Genomic DNA, 20177 nt, shown 5'->3' with positions numbered 1-20177 from the left:
GGGAGTTGCAGTTTGGCCCCCCTAGTGGTTGCCACAGTAAAGATCGATTTACTTTCACTTTCAATTCCCCCCCCCCCACTGTCGATTCCCTACCTGATCAGGACCCTGCAGGCTCCAGCGAAGATCCCAGGTCCCCAGGCATCTTCTCCTGCAGGTACGGCCTCCATCTTCTGTCCTCCGTTCTGTCCTCCGTTCTGAGTAATGGCAGGGGATAGGAGTAGAACGCAGCTTTGCGATCTCACTCCAATCCTTTAGGCTGATCGGGGCTGTTGCTGACAACTCCGATCAGCCCTATTTTCCGGGTGATCGGGTCACCAGAGACCCGATCAACCCGGAATTGGAGAAAATCGCATGTCTGAATTGACATGCGATTTTCTCCGATCGCCGACAGGGGGGGGGGTCTCAGGACCCCCCTGGGTGATGTGCCAGGGTGCCTGCTGAATGATTTCAGCAGGCATCCGGCTCCGGTCCCCAACCGGCTAGCGGTGGGGACTGGAATTCCCACGGGCGTATGGATACGCCCTGCGTCCTTAAGGACTCGGAATGCAGGGCGTATCCATACGCCCTGCGTCCTTAAGAGGTTAAAGTTTCCCTACAAGATCAGCACAGTGGAACTGGAATCCCTTGATGTGGTAGGGAGACCAGAAAATGAAAAACTCCACACAAGGGGTTATACAGAAAACCCCCCGCGGGGAACGCACTTCATTTTCAGAGCTATCACCAGAGTCATGTCAAGAAAGCAGTACCGTATGGCCAATTCCTGCACCTATGGTGCATCAACAGCTTTGAAGATAGTTTTTTCACGCAGGCTAAGGATCTTGCACAAAGATGAACCCTTAGAGGTTACCCCAAGAGGTTATAGATGCTGCCTTCGCAAGAGCAGCATCTCAGGATCGTGCTGTCTTGTTGAAAGGAAATAATAAAAGAAAAAACGAAAAGATCTTCATCAGAACAGGGAGTCCGGTCCCCAGAGAGGAGAATCCACCTCCGATAGATTTACTTTTGTTTTTAACTTTAGTCCCCTCTCTAATGTAATTAAAAAAGCCATAAACGACAACTGGTCTCTTCTCCAAAAAGACCCCCTACTAACTAGCGTGACACAAGATAGACCGGTAATAGCCTTCAGGAAAGTAAAGAACATAGGCAATATGCTCACTAATAGCCTTTTATTTCAGAAAAGAACAAGAAATCAGATTGGCTAAGCGGATCGGCACCAATGGGAAACCACTGTTGTGGAAGCTGTAAATGGTGTCCCCATTTAAAAAATGGAAAAAACTTTTTGTTAGGTGGATCTGAGGTGCTTGTAAGAGACCTTATTATCTGCTGCACAGACTACGTGGTATATGGAATCGAGTGTGCCTGTAGCCATTTCTATATAGGGAACACTATACGCCCCATGCACACTCACTTCCGTGAACACGCACATTCTGAAAAAACATTAAAAGGTTGTCCGAGGATAATTGAACACATCAATAAGGAACATAAGGGGGATACCTCTGCCCTGAAGTTTTTTGGAATAGAGAGAATCCAACCCGTTGCTGGGGGAGATACAAGGAAATCTCTGTTGCAGAAAGAGGCAAGGTGGATCCTGCGCACGCGTGCTCAGGGTCCAGCCGGCCTTTATGACAAAGTGGATTTATGTATCTTTATATGATATCTTGTACTGGTTCTTACATTGTGTTTTTTCTGTATGTTTTTAATCCTTTTGCATGGTTTTTCACCGTTTTCATGGTGTATTAAGGGAAGCATAGATCCACTTACTTCACTGCCAGGTATTTCTCACCAGCACTGAAGGAGTGGTCTCAAGAAGTGCGCCCAGTACACAAAATAGCTATGACGCTCTAGGGATGAGGGACGCGTCCCTCATTCCTATGCTATAGTCTGACTGTTGTCTAGAATAAAGAGTTTACATTTCTTTATCTTGTGGTGAGTGCCATCATAATTCTATTTATCCAATAAAATAGAAAGATTTGTGACCAAAATAAGAGCCAAAGCAAGGCTCAAATAATTTAGCAGAACCATAACCATAAAGGGACCTGTGCTCACAGCCAATTGGCATTCAACAGTGAACATCCAAATTGGTAAGTCCACCTCGGTGTCCCATTCTCTTCAAAGATGAGAGCAGGAAAGAGGACTGAGATACCATGGAGAAACTAATGTTGCCTGCAACATCCCAAGCCTGACCTGTTTGGTAGTGATGGTCTGGAGAGGCATATACTTGGAGGGTCAAACAAACCTCCATGTTGTAGCCAATAGTACCCTGACTACTGTAGGATATTGTGATGAAATCCTTTGGTTTTTGTCATACCTTAGGCTGGTACAATGATTCTTGCGTTCCCTTTGGTGCAGGGCAGTACCCAGATTCATGTGTTCAGAGTGTGTAGGCAGTTCCTGGATGACAAAGACCCTAATGCTATTGACTATCTTTCATTTTTTCCAGACCTGAGTTCATTTGAGAACCTCTGGAACATTATAATTTAGTGTAAACATTGCTTCTAAGTAGCACCACAAACTGTCAATGAGGTCACTGATGGCCTGATCCAGGTTTGTGAGAAGATTCCTTAGGATACCATCTGTCATATCATGAGATGCCTAGACATTGTCAAGTGTGCATATAGACACGTGAGGGCCATACAGTCACATTATGAGTTGCTGTAATTCAATTTATTAAATTAAACCATTTAGCCAAATTTAACCATCTGTCATTTCATTTTTTTATTATGATTTCCAGTGTGTTTGGAAGTTCAGCCCTCAATAGATTGAGGATTGTAATTCCAGTATACAGAGATAATACAAGCGCAATGTATGGGATCTGTTGTAGGGGAGCTGCCTTGCACAATATAGGGTCCTGTATACCTATATGGTCAGTGGTCTTACCCACCTGTATAAATAATTAAATATAAAGTGCTGGCGCTTATTAAAGTGACAGAATAAAATACTGGTTAAAACAATTGGTATTTATTGGCTGTAAAAATATATATAGTATAATTATGAATGCAAAGTGCAGAGTGTCTCATACAATCAATCCTGTCTGTTGTAGTCTCTATTCCACAGATGATCTGCAAAAGATGCAAATGCGGGGTTACTGTAATTGGTATTAAAAAGCACTAATGATCAAGGGTGAAATATGTTGTGCATCACCCACCTGTAAAGTGCTCGGTGCTGTGAATATATCTGTGGATTTCGGTTGGATTATCAACAAGCTGAGGGAGTTGAATGGTATCAATTTGTCTTGCTGTGTCAAATTATCCAATTTACTTCTGAATTGAAGTTTTAGGAAGGAGATAAACTTGATCACTAAAAGGATACAGCAATGTAGTGATATTTTTTAGTAAAGGTGTTCAATATGATTATTAAGTTTTAACACTGTGGTTACAATGCGTATCGAAGATGCCTACCTGCTATTGCAGAAAGAAAAAATGTATACCGTATATCTATTTATTCCACTTGAGGCGGATATTTGAAGGTGGTGAGTGAATCTTTCAACAGAAAGAAAAAAGGGGGGAATTTATTTCCTGTATTGGAAAAGGTTGTCCTTCTTGGGCAAAAAATATATATATTCCACATATGAAAGGAAGTTTTTTGTTTTTACCGCATTCTGTAGTGATTTTCGGGGGTTCCGTTCGGTGCTGCAGTCCGGTTTAGTTAAGGGGTGCGGGCCGGGATAGGAGAAAGCCCCGGCCGGTGGTGTCTCTACCTTCCTCTCTACCTTCCTCGCTGCCTGAGAGAGTCGATCAGCTGTTTTTCCTCGCGTGACGTCACTACGGATAGTTTTGGAATCCATTGGAGGAACTTCTGACTAGTTTCGGGGACGTACTGTCTCCTTCCTCTGGGATAGCTTCCTGCCTGGATTCTCTGCTTCTTATGATCGTCTCCCATTAACCGCTTCTATGCCGGTGAGTACTTTATGATTCTTCCAAGAACCCGAACATTTCGAAATCTATGTATAAACCATGCGGTGCTCCTGTGTTTAATTCAAAGATCCATTTGGCCTCCATTCTAGACATTTGGGCAATGAAGTTACCCCCTCTCCAATTGGAAGTAATTATTTCTAGGCCAAAAAATTGGGCATCTTTTATTTCTGAATTATGTTTTTCTCTGAAATGGTTGGAGAAGGGATGTCCCTCAAAACTCCTTTTTACATTATAAATGTGTTCTTTTAAACGTTGAATGAGGGATCTTTTTGTGCGGCCTATGTATAATTTCTTACAGGGGCATCAGATGCCATATATTACCCCTCTAGTTTTGCAGTGTATATGTTGAAAGATCTTTTTATTTGTTCCAAAATTATTAATGCTTTGCATTGGTTGGGCTACCATGCTTTTACATGCATTGCAATTTTTGCACGGAAAAAAAAAAGGATTATTAAAAAACACTGGTACTTACTAAAAGATGATAAAATAATAGGGGAAAACATCAAAACCAAAATTCATCTTTAAAAAAGCCAAAAATCTAGGCATTTTGATTGCATCGACAATAAAACAAAAACACAGGAGAGCTCCCACACAAATGCAATTAACGGGAGGTATACAATTAAATCCCCTACCGAATGGTTTTTTTCCGTGCAAAAATTGCAATGCATGTAAAAGCATGGTAGCCCAACCAATGCAAAGCATTAATAATTTTGGAACAAATAAAAAGATCTTTCAACATATACACTGCAAAACTAGAGGGGTAATATATGGCATCCGATGCCCCTGTAAGAAATTATACATAGGCCGCACAAAAAGATCCCTCATTCAACATTTAAAAGAACAAATTTATAATGTAAAAAGGAGTTTTGAGGGACATCCCTTCTCCAACCATTTCAGAGAAAAACACAATTCAGAAATAAAAGATGCCCAATTTTTTGGTCTAGAAATAATTACTCCCAATTGGAGAGGGGGTAACTTCATTGCCTAAATGTCTAGAATGGAGGCCAAATGAATCTTTGAATTAAACACAGGAGCACCGCATGGTTTAAACATAGATTTCGAAATATTCGGGTTCTTTGAAGAATCATAAAGTACTCACCGGCATAGAAGCGGTTAATGTGAGACAATCATAAGAAGCGGAGAATTCAGGCAGGAAGCTATCCCAGAGGAAGGAGACAGTACGTCCCCGAAACTAGTCGGAAGTTTCTCCATTGGATTCCAAAACTATCCGTAGTGACGTCACGCGGGGAAAAAACAGCTGATCGACTCTCTCAGGCAGCGAGGAAGGTAGAGACGCCACCGGCCGGGGCTTTCTCCTATCCCGGCCTGCACCCCTTAACTAAACCGGACTGCAGCACAGCGAGGACACCAAGGAAATACCGAATGGAACCCCTGAAAATCACTACAGAATGTGGTAAAACAAAAAACTTCCTTTCATATGTATATTAGTGGAATATATATATATTTTTTGCCTAAGCAGGACAACCTAAATTCTCCCCTTTTTTCTTTCTGTTGAAAGATTCACTCACCACCATCAAATATCCGCCTCAAGTGGAATATATATATATATATATATATATATATATATATATATATATATACATTTTTTCTTTCTGCAATAGCAGGTAGGCATCTTCGATACGCATTGTAACCACAGTGTTAAAACTTAATAATCATATTGAACACCTTTACTACATTGCTGTATCCTTTTAGTGATCAAGTTTATTCCAAAGGATAGGGGATAAGATGTCAGATCGCCGTTGTCCTGCCGCTGGGGACCCCCGCAATATAGCATGCAGCACCCGCCTGTAACTGCTTCCGGAAGCACTGGAGGCTCTCAGGCTAATTCCTCCCAACCACGGGGACGGAAGATCATGACGTCACAACTCCACCTCCGTGTGATGTCACGCCCCGCCCCCTCAATGCAAGTCTATGGGAGGGGGCGTGACGGCCGTTTGGGATTTACATGGAGAAAATTCAAGTTATACTGAATGTTCTCTTACCAAAATGAATATGAAATATGCTCAGCTTCTCTTGCTCCACAACATGCTGCTGGCAGATCACATTGCATATTTCACATCACAAACATTTCTTCCTGTAAAATGTAATAAAGTATTAAGACAGTATCGTTTAGTTATTGGTTGAGAGGAGCACTCACGCCACTTTTCCCTCCCACTTTAAAACTCAATAACAATCTTACAATAAAATAATAATACATTTTGCTATGCAAAGAACTAAAATGCAAAGATTTCCCTTGGGACCTGCTTCAGTCTAAGTACAGTATGGCCTCCTTTGTCTTCAGACCTACCACAAGATAATGAATACTTTGCTTTCAGTCTTGGAATAACCTATATTTACCGAGTAGCTGAAGTTCAAGCATATTATTATACAGGTGGTGGAAGACATTCTAAGCTGCTAAAGCTCTGGAAAAACTTCAGTGAAAATGCTCCGCACAGACAGGCAGTTCCTGTCAGAGGCTCTGAGCCCAAATGTTTTATCCTTTTTAAAAACCAGAAGGATTTCCTGTCGGCATTAGCAGGATAAACTAGCCTTGTGGACGTCTTTCATGTGAAGATAAAACTTTACATGAAATAGAAATGCTAGTCATGTTGCTAGTTATGACAGCCATGCAGGGTTAGTGTTAGGGATGGACAAAATACTGTACAAAGTGGAAACCTCAGGAGACAGTTTTTTTCCCCCGTTTCATGGACAGACAGTATTTTTCGTCCTATAGGACGCACCGGCGTATAAGACGCACCCAATTTTTAGGGGCAAAATCTTAAAAAAATAAAGATTTTGAACCCAATAGTGGTCTTCAACCTGCGGACCTCCAGATGTTGCAAAACTACAACTCCCAGCATGCCCGGACAGCCGTTGGCTGTCCGGGCATGCTGGGAGTTGTAGTTTTGCAACATCTGGAGGTCCGCAGATTGAAGACCACTGCAGGAGGAGGTAATACTCACGTGTCCCCGCCGCTCCGGACCCGTCACCGCTGCCCTGGATGTCGCTCCATCACTGTCGCCGTGTCCCCGTCGCTCTGGAACGTCTCTGCTGCCGGCCGGGTATCCTCGCTCTCCGTCGCCGCCATCACGTCGTTACGCACGCCGACGTACGTACGCGACGACGTGATGACGAGGAAGGAGAGCGCCGGCCATACAGGGGATCCCGGCACGGAGCAGACACCGAGGAGGCAGGTAAGGTCCCTCCCGGTGTCCTGTAAGCACTAACCCAGTTATTCAGTCGGGCTGTTCGGGACCGCCGCGGTGAAATCGCGGCGGTCCCGAACAGCCCGACTGAACAGCCGGGTTAGTGTCACTTTCCCTTCAGACGCGGCGGTCAGCTTGATCGCCACGTCTGAAGGGTTAATACAGGGCATCACCGCGATCGGTGATGTCCTGTATTAGCCGCGGGTCCCGGCCGTTGATGGCCGCAGGACCGCCGCGATAGAGGTGTGTTCGCCGTATAAGACGCACCGACTTTTTCCCCCCATAAGTAAAAAAAATTTAATTAACACCACTAATAATAATATTCTTTATTAAAAATCACACAGAATTGAATACAGAATGCAGCACTCCAGCTCTAATGTTATTACTTAAAGGGGTTATCCAGGATTAGAAAAACAGAACTGATTTCTTCCAAAAATTGCACCACACCTGACCTGAGGTTGTGTGTGATATTGCAGTTAAGTTCTATTGAAGTGAATGGAGCCAAGTTGTAATACCACACACAACCTGGGGACAGGTGTGGTGCTGTTTTGGAAAAAATTACCGTAGCTCTGTTTTTCTATTTATCAATAATCCCTTTAAGGGGCATTAGAATGGTCAGGCTAAAAAACCACTTTGCTCCTCCTCCAACCGTGCAGCTCCATTTCCCTGCTAATCACCCAACTCCGGTCCTGGCGCATTGCATTGTCCCCAGCCATTTTACACATGGGTTCGGTGTGAAACAGAAGTCACTTTCTCCATGTAACTCTATTACCATCTTGCAAGAGTGGCTCCACTCTGTTGGCCCCAGCTCATTTACTTACCATACATGACAGCTGTTGTATGCCCTGGGGGAAGTCATGTAGTTCTTTCTTGCCACCTCTGTCTGTGTCAGGAACTTTCAAGAGCAGGTGCAAATCTCTCTTACTCTGTAGAATCCCTGAAATGGACAGAGGTGGCAGCAGGGATTACTGTGTTAGATTGGAAAGAACTACATGAATTCCTCTAGGGCAGGGGTCTACAACTTGCAGGACTTGGTCTGAAACCAGGCCACATCCGCAAATTGTATGAACTAGAGGTGCACCGAAATGGAAATTTCAGAACCGAAACTAAACCGAAATAAAAAAAATGTCCGGCCAAAACCGATACCGAAACCGAAAATGACTTCTCCCCGTCTTCTGGTAAAATGCAGCGCTCCGCTCATTAGATTAGATTCCCCCACATTAGATTGCCAGCTCCCCCACATTAGGTCGGGAGTTCCCCCACATTAATAGGCAGCTCCCCCACAATAGTAGGCAGCTCCCCCACATTAGGTCAGCATTTCCCCCACAATAGTAGGCAGCTCCCCCACATTAGGTCGGGAGTTCCCCCACATTAGGTCGGGAGTTCCCCCACAATAGTAGGCAGCTCCCCCACATTAGGTCAGCATTTCCCCCACAATAGTAGGCAGCTCCCCCACATTAGGTCAGCATTTCCCCCACAATAGTAGGCAGGTTCCCCACAATAGTAGGCAGTTCCCCCCAACAATATTAGGCAGCTCCCCCCACATTTGTAGGCAGCTCCCCCCCAAAATAGTAGGCAGTTCCCCCACAAGATTAGGCAGTTCCCCCACAATATTAGGCAGCTCCCCCCCCCACAATATTAGGCAGCTCCCCCCCAACAATATTAGGCAGCTCCCCCCACATTTGTATGCAGCTCCCCCCCACATTAGGTCAACAGTTCCCCCACAATAGTAGGCAGCTTCCCCCCACCCCACAGACATACAGCTTCCAGCCATATACAGTGTATGGCTGGAGGCTGTATGTCTGTACTGCTGCCCCCACAGTGTTCCGGTCACCGCTCCTCCGGCCCGGGGTCACTTCTACGGCTATGGCCTATGGACCATAGCAGTAGGTGCCGGGACCGGGGAGCGGTGACCGGAACACTGAAGAAGATGACGCGCCGCCGGTCACTTACCAGGCCCCGGCCAGCGCGCGTTCTCCTGCGACGATCCTGCGGTCCTCCTGCGTCTCTATGGTTGTACGCACGGGACGTCAGTGACGTCCCGTGCGTACAACCATAGAGGCGGAGAAGCGAAGGACCGAAAGAGGATCGCAAGAGGACGCCGGGGAATGGTGAGTGACCGGCGGACATCCTTATGATTAAAGATTTTTCGGGACACAGGGATGTCCGGGATAGGAATACTTCTTTTTATGTGTCCGGGCCGGCTCCCGTGTGTGGCTGCAGGCGGGGGCTGACCAGAGCTTATAAAACCTAATACTGTATACTAAAAACCAGGGGGCCTCCAGCTGTTGTGAAACTACAACTCCCAGCATGCCCGGACAGCCTTTGCCGGTCCGGGCATGCTGGGAGTTGTAGTTTCACAACAGCTGGAGGCCCCCTGGTTTTTAGTATACAGTATTAGGTTTTATATGCTCTGGCCGGCCCCCGCCTGCAGCCACACACGGGAGCCGGCCCTGGCACATAAAAAGAAGTATTCCTATCCCGGAGAGCGCGCCCCCCCCCCCCCCCAGATGTTGCGGCCGGCCCCCCCTGCACCCCCCCACGCTACGCAAATTTTAGTTGTTTCGGCATTTCCCCAAAATAGCAATTTTTGGCCGATATGTATCGGCCGCCGATATATCGGTGCATCCCTAGTATGAACTAGCAAGCAGGGCCTTAATATAGTGATGGCACCTGGGCCTCCATCACCTCCAGTGGGTTCAGGGAACCAGCAAAAGGAGGCATCTGCGCTCCCCGCATTCCATTATATCAGTGTAATTAAAGGGATATTCCAGTGGAAAACTTTTTTTTTTTTTTAAATCAACTGGTGCCAGAAAGTTAAACAGATTTGGAAATTACTTCAAAAAAAAAAAAAATCTTAATCCTTCCAGTACTTTTTAGCTGCTGAATACTACAGAGGGAATTATTTTCTTTTTGAAACGCAGAGCTCCCTGCTGACATCACGAGCACAGTGCTCTCTGCTGACATCTCTGTCCATTTTAAGAGCTGTCCAGAGTAAGAGAAAATCCCCATAGCAAACATATGCTGCTCTGGACAGTTCCTAAAATGGACAGAGATGTCAGCAGAGAGCACTGTGTTCAAAAAAAGAAAAAAATTTCCTCTGTAGTATCCAGCTGCTAATAAGTACTGGAAGGATTAAGATTTTTTTAATAGAAGTAATTTACAAATCTGTTTAACTTTCTGGCCCCAGTTGATTTAAAATAAATAAATAAATAAAGTTTTCCACTGGAGTACCCCTTTAAGACAACATCGGCCTGCTGCCCAGTGACTGGACTTGCATTATTCTACTTTAGGCTAGGCCTGACTAGAAGAGGCCACAGCAGCCTTAATCTGGGCAGTTAAAGGGGTACTCCGCTGCTCAGCGTTTGAAACAAAATGTTCCGAACACTTGGAGCCGGTGCCGGGAGCTTGTGACATCATAACCCTGCCCCTCTTGATATCACGCCCCGCCCCCTAAATACAAGTCTATGGGAGGGGGCGTGACGGATGTCACGCCCCCTCCCATAGACTTGCATTGAGGGGCGGGGCGTGACATCCTGAGGGGCGGGGCTATGACATCACAAGCTCCCGACGCCGGTGTGAGATGGTTTTTTGCGCCCCCGTAGATCCATACGTCCGCTCCTCCCCCAGCTCTCCGAACATTTCCGAAGCTAGAGCTGGGGCAAGGGGAGGGAGGAGGTACACGCCCCCTCCCTCATCTCCCCTCCCTGAGCTCGGCTGGACGCAGATCTCTACGGCACGCCCCCTGCCTGAGGACATAGATCGCCACGGCAGGTCCCTCCCTCATCTCTCCGAGCTGAGGACGTAAATCTCCATGGCAGGTCCCCTCCCTCATCTCGCCGAGGACGTAGAGCAGTGCTCCGAATGAGCTCTATGTGTAAAGGGGGACATACTGCACGAGCTAAAGGGAGACAAACTGTACAGGCTAAAGGAGGACATACTGCATGGGCTAAAGAGCCTGTGCAGTATGTCCCCCTTTACACATAGAGCTCATTGGGAGCACTGCTCTACGTCCTCAGCTCGGGGAGATGAGGGAGGGGACCTGCCGTGGAGATTTATGTTCTCAGCTCGGGGAGATGAGGGAGGGGACCTGCCGTGGAGATTTACGTCCTCAGCTCGGGGAGATGAGGGAGGGACCTGCCGTGGAGATTTACGTCCTCAGCTCGGGGAGATGAGGGAGGGGACCTGCCATGGAGATTTACGTCCTCAGCTCGGAGAGATGAGGGAGGGACCTGCCGTGGCGATCTATGTCCTCAGGGAGGGGGCATGCCGTAGAGATCTGCGTCCAGCCGAGCTCAGGGAGGGGAGATGAGGGAGGGGGCGTGAACCTCCTCCCTCCCCTTGCCCTAGCTCTAGCTTCGGAAACGTTCGGAGAGTTGGGGGAGGAGCGGACGCATGGATCTACGGGGGCGCAAAAAAACACCTCACACCGGCTCTAAGCATTCGGAACATTTTGTTTCAAACGCTGAGCAGCGGAGTACCTCTTTAAATATTCTCAGCAAAAAGAGTGGTCACAGCAAAAACTGTTGTGAGCTTCAAAACAGACTTAGATGTATTCTTAGAACATTAATTAATGTGCATTAAGAAATATGGAATCACATCCCTTTCCCTTCAGAGTGTTTCTCTCTTCCAACCTAAGTTCTTCAGGCCTGACATCCTCATTTCCTTCCATTACTGTTGCATAGTGCACCTATCCTCTTCATAGGTCCATCACTGGTAACACTGTCAAGTGTTTACATTTATGTGAGAGGAGACTTTAAGATGTTCTGTTAGGACTCTTTAGTCTAGACTGATGATTTAAGGGCTTGTTGCTGAGCCATTTCCTGTGACAAAAATAGTGAATATAAGAGATCTTGACATATTTGGTAAGTGATGTGGTTCTTATGTTTAATGACTGCATTTACTGTATATAAGAGATATATTTTACTTTTTGGCAATACAGGGTAGTAATAGCTTATATTTCATGCACAGTGGTCCCTCAAGTTACAATATTAATTGGTTCCAGGACGACCATTGTATGTTGAAACCATTGTATGTTGAGACCAGAACTCTATGGAAACCTGGTAATAGCTTCTGATGCCACAAAATGTCATAAAAAATAAGAAAAAGTGAGGATTAAAGAAAAATAAGTTAATAACTATAGAGATAAAGCATATACAAGTAAGAAAGAGCTGCTGGGAGCTGTAAATCACTGTCAGTGTTTCCCAACCAACCCTGGTTGGGAAACAATGGTTTATGTAGAGGACAGGAGCTTATTCAGGGTCCTATACAGTTCACACAGTGTCCCAAATGGAGCCGCCCCTTGTGTCCAAAGGAGCAGCTAACCATGGCACAGGTAAGGAGTAGTACAGAACATGTAGTTCCTCCCTGTACTGTAGGGGGCGCTACCAGACGCCAGTTAGTGCATGCATTTCAGTAATACAGGTATTTTACCCGTAAAATGCCCATTCTGATTGGTCAGTTCCTCCAGTTGTGACATGTTTCGCAGAGCTGGAATGTCTATAGTATTGCATGTTGAGTCAGATTTCAAGTTACAATGGTCCAGAAACAAACATTACTATTGTATGTTGAGGCCATTGTAAGTTGAGGGATCAGTGTACAGGTTTCTTCTTGAACTTCGTAAACATCCTCAGAGCATCATTTTATGTAGCTATCACCAAAGGTGAAAAACCATTCTGCATGTGTAGAAAGAAATCTCTAGAACAAAAAGAGTGGGTTCAGAGGTGTAACCTTTGTAACAGGGGCCTCCACCTTAAATGTGCCATTTCTAATGTTAGTATTATTGGTCTTTTTATGTGATTGAAGGCCTTTTACCCTTTAGGCAAACAGTAACTGTTACCACTGTACACCTTACAGTTACATTCGTTGGCCATTAGTTGCAATTAGAGATGAGCGAACTTACAGTAAATTTGATTCGTCACAAACTTCTCAGCTTCAGGTGCTCCGGTGGGCTGGAAAAGGTGGATACAGTCCTAGGAGAGAGTCTCCAGCCCACCGGAGCACCTGAAAGCTGAACTAATTTATGCAGGAAAAGTCATCAACTGCCGAGCCGAGAAGTTCGTGACGAATCAAATTTACTGTAAGTTCGCTCATCTCTAGTTGCAATGATGCCAACACTAAAAGAAACGACAGACTACCCCAGTAAACTAACTTCTGCAGACTATGTAGTGTTTTTTATTGTTGTTTTTTTAAGAAAATATGTTACGTGTCCTATTATAACTTGTTTTTCATGTTCTTGTTTCATGTTTTACAACTTACATTCTCACCTTGCATAACTTTGACTTCAAAATGTTCCAAATGAGCCCAGTTAGTATGTTCTGCACATTCCTCCAAATCTTTCAATATTGTTTAAAATGATCAAATGCGAGTCGACTTGCCAGCAATGCATAGAACTGTTATGTTTGTGCTAATCCTTTGATGTTAAGGGTAGAACATATTTCAGAGATATGACGGGTGGTGAAAATCAAGAATGCAATACACGAGGGCAACCAATGTTTTCTGTGCATTTTGTAATCAGGTGAAATGATTATATAACATCTCACGAGTAGGTAGCGTGAATATAAGTAACACTGGTATGTGGTTTGCATGATCATTTTTTTACCCCAGAGAAGTAAATGGATTAAAGGAGTAGTCCGGTGCACACTTTTTTCATTTTATCCCGTCCGGGCTGCAAAATAAAAGAAAACACACTTTATCTTACCTGCCAACGAGCCCCCGGAGCTCCGGTACACTCCGGTACAGGTGTTCGGTCCCCGATCTGTATTCTTCTTACTTCCTGTTAGCCCGACACGTCACACGGAGCTTCAGCCTATCACTGGCCACAGCGATGTCCCGCCTCGGCCGGTGATAGGCTGAAGCTCCGTGTGACATGCCGGGCTAACAGGAAGTAAGAAGAATACAGACCGGGGACCGAACACCTGTACCGGAGCACCGGGGGCTCGTTGGCAGGTAAGATAAAGTGTGTTTTCTTTTATTTTGCAGCCCGGACAGGATAAAAGGAAAAAAATGCGCGCCGGACTACTCCTTTAAGGTGTCCATACACAAGTTACATAACTATTTTTATGGGATTAGTAGATCATTTATGGTTTAAAAATGTTTTTTTTGTTTTTACTAAGGGCAGAATACAGGTCTAACAAGATAGTGCTGCATGGAGTATGAACATCAGAATACAAGGATATGGTATAAGCAACACTATAATTTGCATACGAGAGGCATAGTATTGTAAAGTTTGTCCCCTCTGTACCTTTAGTAAATAAACAATAAAATAAACTGATAAGAAAAAATAAAAAAAAGTCGAAAGGAGGGAAGATGAAGTTGAAAATGGACAACTTCAATTAAAACGATTGTTTATCGGTGAGAATTTAACAACAGTCCTTTTAGCCAACTGTTGACAGACTGTTATCATCAGTAAAGTAATTTTCAGGTGATAGATAAAATATAATTAACCCCTTAATTAAGGACCAAGTGTTTTTCAGTTTTTGCACTTTAGTTTTTTCCTCCTTACATTTTAAAAATCATAACTCTTTCAATTTTGCATCCAAAAATCCATATGATGGCTTTTTTTTTTTTGCCCCAACAATTCTACTTTCTAATGACATGAGTCATTTTACCCAAAAATCTACGGCGAAATGGAAAGAAAATTCATTGTGAGACAAAATTGAAGAAAAAATGCCATTTGTACGTTTTGAGGGCTTCTGTTTCTACGCAGTACATTTTTCGGTAAAAATGACACCTTATCTTTATTCTGTAGATCCATACAATTCAAATTATATCCTACTTATTTAGGTTTGATTTTGTCGTACTTCTGGAAAAAATCATAACTACTGTATTTATCGGTGTATAACACGCACTTTTAAAACTTAAATTTAAGGCAAAAAGCCTGCCTGCGTTTTATACACCGATAAGTCTTCTGGTCACTGTTTTAAAGCGGCCACAGCAGCGGCTGCTTGTTAAGTATGAGCAGCACGGCCGCGGCCACTTTAAATCAGTGACCAACGGCGTCTCCTCTCCGCTCTGTAAAACTGTCACTTGTTTTCTCCCGCACTATCCACAGATACTGGTGGATAGTGTGGGAGATGCCGATTAAAATGAGCCCTACCTTGTCCGGATCTGTGTCTCCCACACTATCCACCAGTACCAGTGACAGTTTAACTTTTCATTTTTCTTACCTCCCCCTCCCTCATCATTCCCCCTTTCCCTGCTTTTCATAGTTTTGTTTATTTTCCTTACCTGGCTGCGCTTCAGCAGGTCAGGTCAGGCGGGGGGGTCTTGCAGGCTGCGGTCAGTGAAGCAGATGAGTGACGTCCTCTGCCAGCTTCTCTGCGCGGCATCAGTGACGTCACTTTTCTTTACCTGTGGTCGCCGCCGAAAAGTGACATCCCTGATGCCGCGCAGAGGAGCTGGGAGAGGACGTCACTCATCCGTTCACTGACCGCAGCCCGCAAGACAGCTGAAGCGCAGCCAGGTAAGGAAAGTGGAAGAACAGCATATAGGAGGAACATGATGGGGGGATGATGAGACAGGGGGAAATGATGAGGGGGGGATGATGAAACAGGTTGGGGGATGATAAGGGGGGAATGATGGGGGACATGATGAGACAGGGTGGGGGGATGATGAGACAGGGGGAAATGATGGTGGGGGAGGCACCAAATGCTTAATGTCTGTGTGGCTAGTGGTGGTCTATGACAGCGGGAAATGATGAGACATGGGGGGTGGCGATGAGAGGGGTAAATGTGGCACAGTGACTGATAAAAGGAATGATGTGGCACTGGATGGGACAGGACCAAACTGAGGTGCAGAAGAAAACGAAGTTGGAGGGGATGATGTGGCATTTAGTCCAAGTCATTTATTTTACATTTTATTTTTTTTTACTTAAATTTCCCTGTTAAAATGGGGGTGCGTGTTATACGCCAGTGCGTGTTATACGCCGATAAATACGGTTTATGCATGAAAATTTATATGTTTAAAACTGTCATTTTCTGACCCCTATAATTTTTTTCTTTTTCCATGAATGGGGAGATATGAGAGCTCATATTTTGCGCCGTGATCTGAAGTTTTTATCAGTACCATTTTTGTTTTGATTGGACATTTTGATCATTTTTTTAATGGTATAAAAATTGACCAAAATACGCTATTTTGGACTTTGGATCTTTTTTTTTGCGCGTACGCCATTGACCGTGCAGTTTAATTAACAATATATTTTTTTATAGTTTGGACATTTACACATGTGGCAATACCACATGTTTGTTTTTATTTTTATTTACTCACTTTTTTTAATGGGAAAAGGGGGGTGATTCAAATTTTTTTAGGGAAGGGGTTAAATCACATTTATTAACTTTTTGAAAACTCTTTTTATGCAGTGTTATAGCCCCCTCTAGGGGCTATAACATTGCATACACTGATTGCAGGCACTGTTCAATGCATTGCCATAGGAATGCATTGATCAGTGTTTTCTGCACTTGATTGCTCAAGCCTGGATTTCAGGCTTGGAGCAATCAAACGCCGATCGGATAGCCGGGAAGAAGGTAAGGCACCTGCCGCTGTCCGGGACGCCGTGATTTCACCACGGCGGTCCCGAACAGCTCCGCTGAGCTAGCCAGTATGGATTTGTCCCGTTTTAGACACTGCAATCAACTTTGATTGTGGCATCTAAAGGGTTAATACCGGACATCAGCCCGATCGGCGATGTCCGGTATTGCTGATAGCAACCAGGACCCCGCAGAAACGAAGTGTGATCAGCTTCTGCTTCTGAGCACGCTTCACGGATCAGGAGTCGGCCACGTAAATATACGTGTGTAGTCGTTAAGGGGTTAAAGGGGTACTCCGTCCCTAAGGCATCTTATCTCCAATCCAAAGTATAGGGGATAAGATGTCTGATTGCAGGGGTCCCGCCGCTGGGGACCCCCGCAATCTCTCCTGCAACACCCACCTGTCTCAGCTGTATGAAGCGATGATCGCTCCGTGCCTGAAGAACCACGACCCCAGGGCCGGAGTATCCTGATGTCACGACTCCGCCCCCTTAGGACATCACACCCTGCCCCCTCAATGCAAGCCTATGGGAGGGGGCATGACTATGGTCCGAGTCTGGTAACCTGCTGCAAAAAAGTTGTCAGTCTTTTGTGAGCATACAAGGTTCTATAAGTTGAAAAAAATAGACAAAAGTAGTAAATAGTAGGTGAGATGTGGCAGTCTGGAATGGCCGCTATATAGCAAACTAAGCAACTGCTTCCAGCTTAGTTCACGGTGTAGATGTTGTTGAGGAAGCCCTGCGGAATAGCTGATTGACAACGGTTACCTGATGGCAGATAGATCATCAATATGTGGAATTTGAAAACTCTTTTAGGGTAGAGTCACATGTAACGGATCCACAACGTATTTTACACTGTGAATTTGCTGATGACCTGACCCTATATTTTGTCTCCAGCTGTTCCCACTGTGGCCTGCTTGCAGCACCAATGCGCCGCTCTGAGTAGCCACACAGGGACTTGCGAAGTCTGTGAGTACTGCTTGGAGTGGCGCATGCGAGCAGGACACGGGGGGAACAGCTGGAGGCACAATATAGGGTCGGGTCTTCAGCGGATCCGTTACGTGTGACCCCACCCTTAGGCTAGGTTTCCACACATGTTTTTTTTTTTTTTTAAACTGCCTCAACAGTATTTGAACCAAAACCAGAAGTGTATTAAAAAGGATTGGGAAATATAAAGGATCCACTTCTGACCTTATAATCATTCCTCCAAAGTTATAAGTTCTACAGTATATGCACTTTTTGCACTCTATTTTTCGCTTGTCGATTACGTGTTTTTAGAGAAGGTATTTTTAAAAAGAAAGATTGCCAATAAAATGCAGATGGTCTTGTGGTTATTGTAGCATCTGTTTTTGTAATACTCGTGGGCATAGTTTTTTGTCCCAGCTATCCCAACTATATTTGTAGAAGCCATGTATACACATTGGAATTGTCAAATGATTTCCTTTCAAATTCATATTTAGCTTCTACATGTGCCAGTAAAATTAACATTTCAGTTTCTGTCGTGTAAAATGAATAAGATAATATCACAGTTATTCATAGAATATAGGTTATTAGAATTGCCAAGATTTATGCAAAAGCAGTAAGATATATACCAGTGGCAATGCCCCTGGCCCTTATAAAAAAATTACTTCTGGCCTTTTAATTTAATAAGGACAGTCAAGAGGTGAAAGTAAAGAAACACAATTGGGGATATTTATCAAAACCGGTCCAGAGGAAAAGATGCTAAGTTGCCCATAGCAACCAATCAGATTGCTTCTTTCATTATTCAGAGACCTTTTCAAAAATGAAAGAAGCGATCTGATTGGTTGCTATGGGCAACTCAGCAACTTTTCCTATGGACAGGTTTTGATAAATCTCCCTATTATAGTTCTAAGTTTATTGCTAGTATTAACACATGATCTACCAGTTTAAGAAGTTGTATGAAATAAAAAAAACAGAACTAGCACCATACACAGTCTATTGCCTGTGTCTTGTATTGCAGCAAAGCTGTATTTAAGTGGAAGGAGCTAAACTGCAATATCAGTCACAACCCATGGACAAGTGTGATACTATTTCAGTAAAAATGCAACTTAAAAAATATAAGACTGTCCTTTTGTAAAGGAATTAGAATCTGAGTAAATGATCAAGCGCTTGACAGAAGTGTTAGTCTTTTTTTGAATAAAAACTGAACAATAATGAAGAATGACAGGATATGTATGTGTGTATTTTGCTTTGAGCTTTAACATTTACAGTAGTATGTTACAAGCTACACATAAATAATTTCCCCAATAATATGGTGTCTTCTGAACAAATAAAACATCTTAATAAGGTTCAGGAGGGAAGTGTTTAAGCAAAATCTAAACACATGGACAAGGGAGCACAAGATGAGTTTAGTTAAAGAGTACCTGTCATGATCTTGTTAAATGTTATAATCCTCCCAGTTCACTGCCCCATCATGATAAACCACCCCTTGCCTTTATTTTTATTATTTTTTAGTTTTCTACCTTCATATTGCTCTGTATTTTCTGCTCAGTCAGATTCATAGACTGGGAAGGGGCATTCCCCAGCAGGTGTGACATCATCTGAAGCCATACAGGGGAGAACTTCCTCCCTCACTCTGCTACACACAGCCCAGAGCAGTTCAGTGTAAGATGAGCTCGACCAAACTTGGGCCTAAAGTGGGTTGTGGTTCAGTGTGTATAAGTTAGTATGTATACGTTTGTGTATAAGTTGGTTGGGTGGAGTGCTAGGTGGGGAGGGTGTATTTGTGGGTGGTGGTGTGTTTTTTTGGGGGGACCTGACATGCAGGAGGGGTGTTGTGGGAGAGGGTACAGTTTTAGTGTAGGGATTTTCCTAGGGTTTTCTGTTGATTGTGTAGGTTTTCTGTAAATGTTTATATTTATATAAATTTGTAGGTTTTCTGTGCATATTTATGTTTATATACTATATTTTTAATTACTTCTAAAAAGTAAAAAAAAAAGAATTAATGTGATTTTGTATCTGTATTGTTTTATATTATTAGCATTATAGTTATGGCAGTCGGACCAGTTGTTGTGTTGATATGTGGTTTATTTTTTTTCAGTCTATTTGGTCTTGTGTTTTTTTTGTTTTTCAGTTATGCCTTCTGTTTTGTTTTCTTGTAGTGTGTTTCCCAAGTATGGATGGTTTTAAGTTACAGCCAGGTAGTGCTAAATGTTATGTTCATATTTTGATAAGCCAAGTTGTGCTTTTTTTATGTTCATTTTCGGTATGCGTGTCAGTGTGTTTTGGTTTTGTAAAGCTGGGCTGGCCGGTCAGGCAGGGTTTTGTTTTTGATTTATGTTATAGCTGGTAAAGCACTCCAGACTGCATTTCCTGATTTTGGATTTCTGCCAAGCCAGCAGGAGTCGAAAGTCTGTGCAAGAGATGTGGGGAAATGTGCTCTGGAAAAGTAGGGAGACACATAGTGGCAGCTTTTAGCAGCCATTAGAAGGATGTTTTGCAATAGCAAAAATTTAATTTAATGACAGTGTCCATTTAAGGGGAAGATCAGAAGCAGAAAATATTATTTCA

At 43.9% G+C, this 20177-nt stretch overlaps 1 protein-coding gene across 1 annotated transcript in view; it reads right to left on the bottom strand.

The window, feature by feature from the left end:
- Window positions 1-11744: 11744 nt before the first annotated feature.
- The window catches only part of LOC130369290 (POC1 centriolar protein homolog B-like), a 133511-nt gene continuing 125078 nt past the window's right edge, over window positions 11745-20177 (bottom strand). Inside the window, exon 13 of the mRNA XM_056574368.1 lies at window positions 11745-11943. The gene's annotated coding sequence lies outside the window, so the exon portion shown is untranslated. The remainder of the gene's footprint in view (window positions 11944-20177) is intronic.

This window comes from Hyla sarda, chromosome 4 (genome assembly GCF_029499605.1).
Source record: "Hyla sarda isolate aHylSar1 chromosome 4, aHylSar1.hap1, whole genome shotgun sequence".
NCBI lineage: Eukaryota > Metazoa > Chordata > Amphibia > Anura > Hylidae > Hyla > Hyla sarda.
The sequence above is the reverse complement of the archived record's forward strand: the minus strand, read 5'-3'. Positions and strand labels throughout refer to the sequence as shown.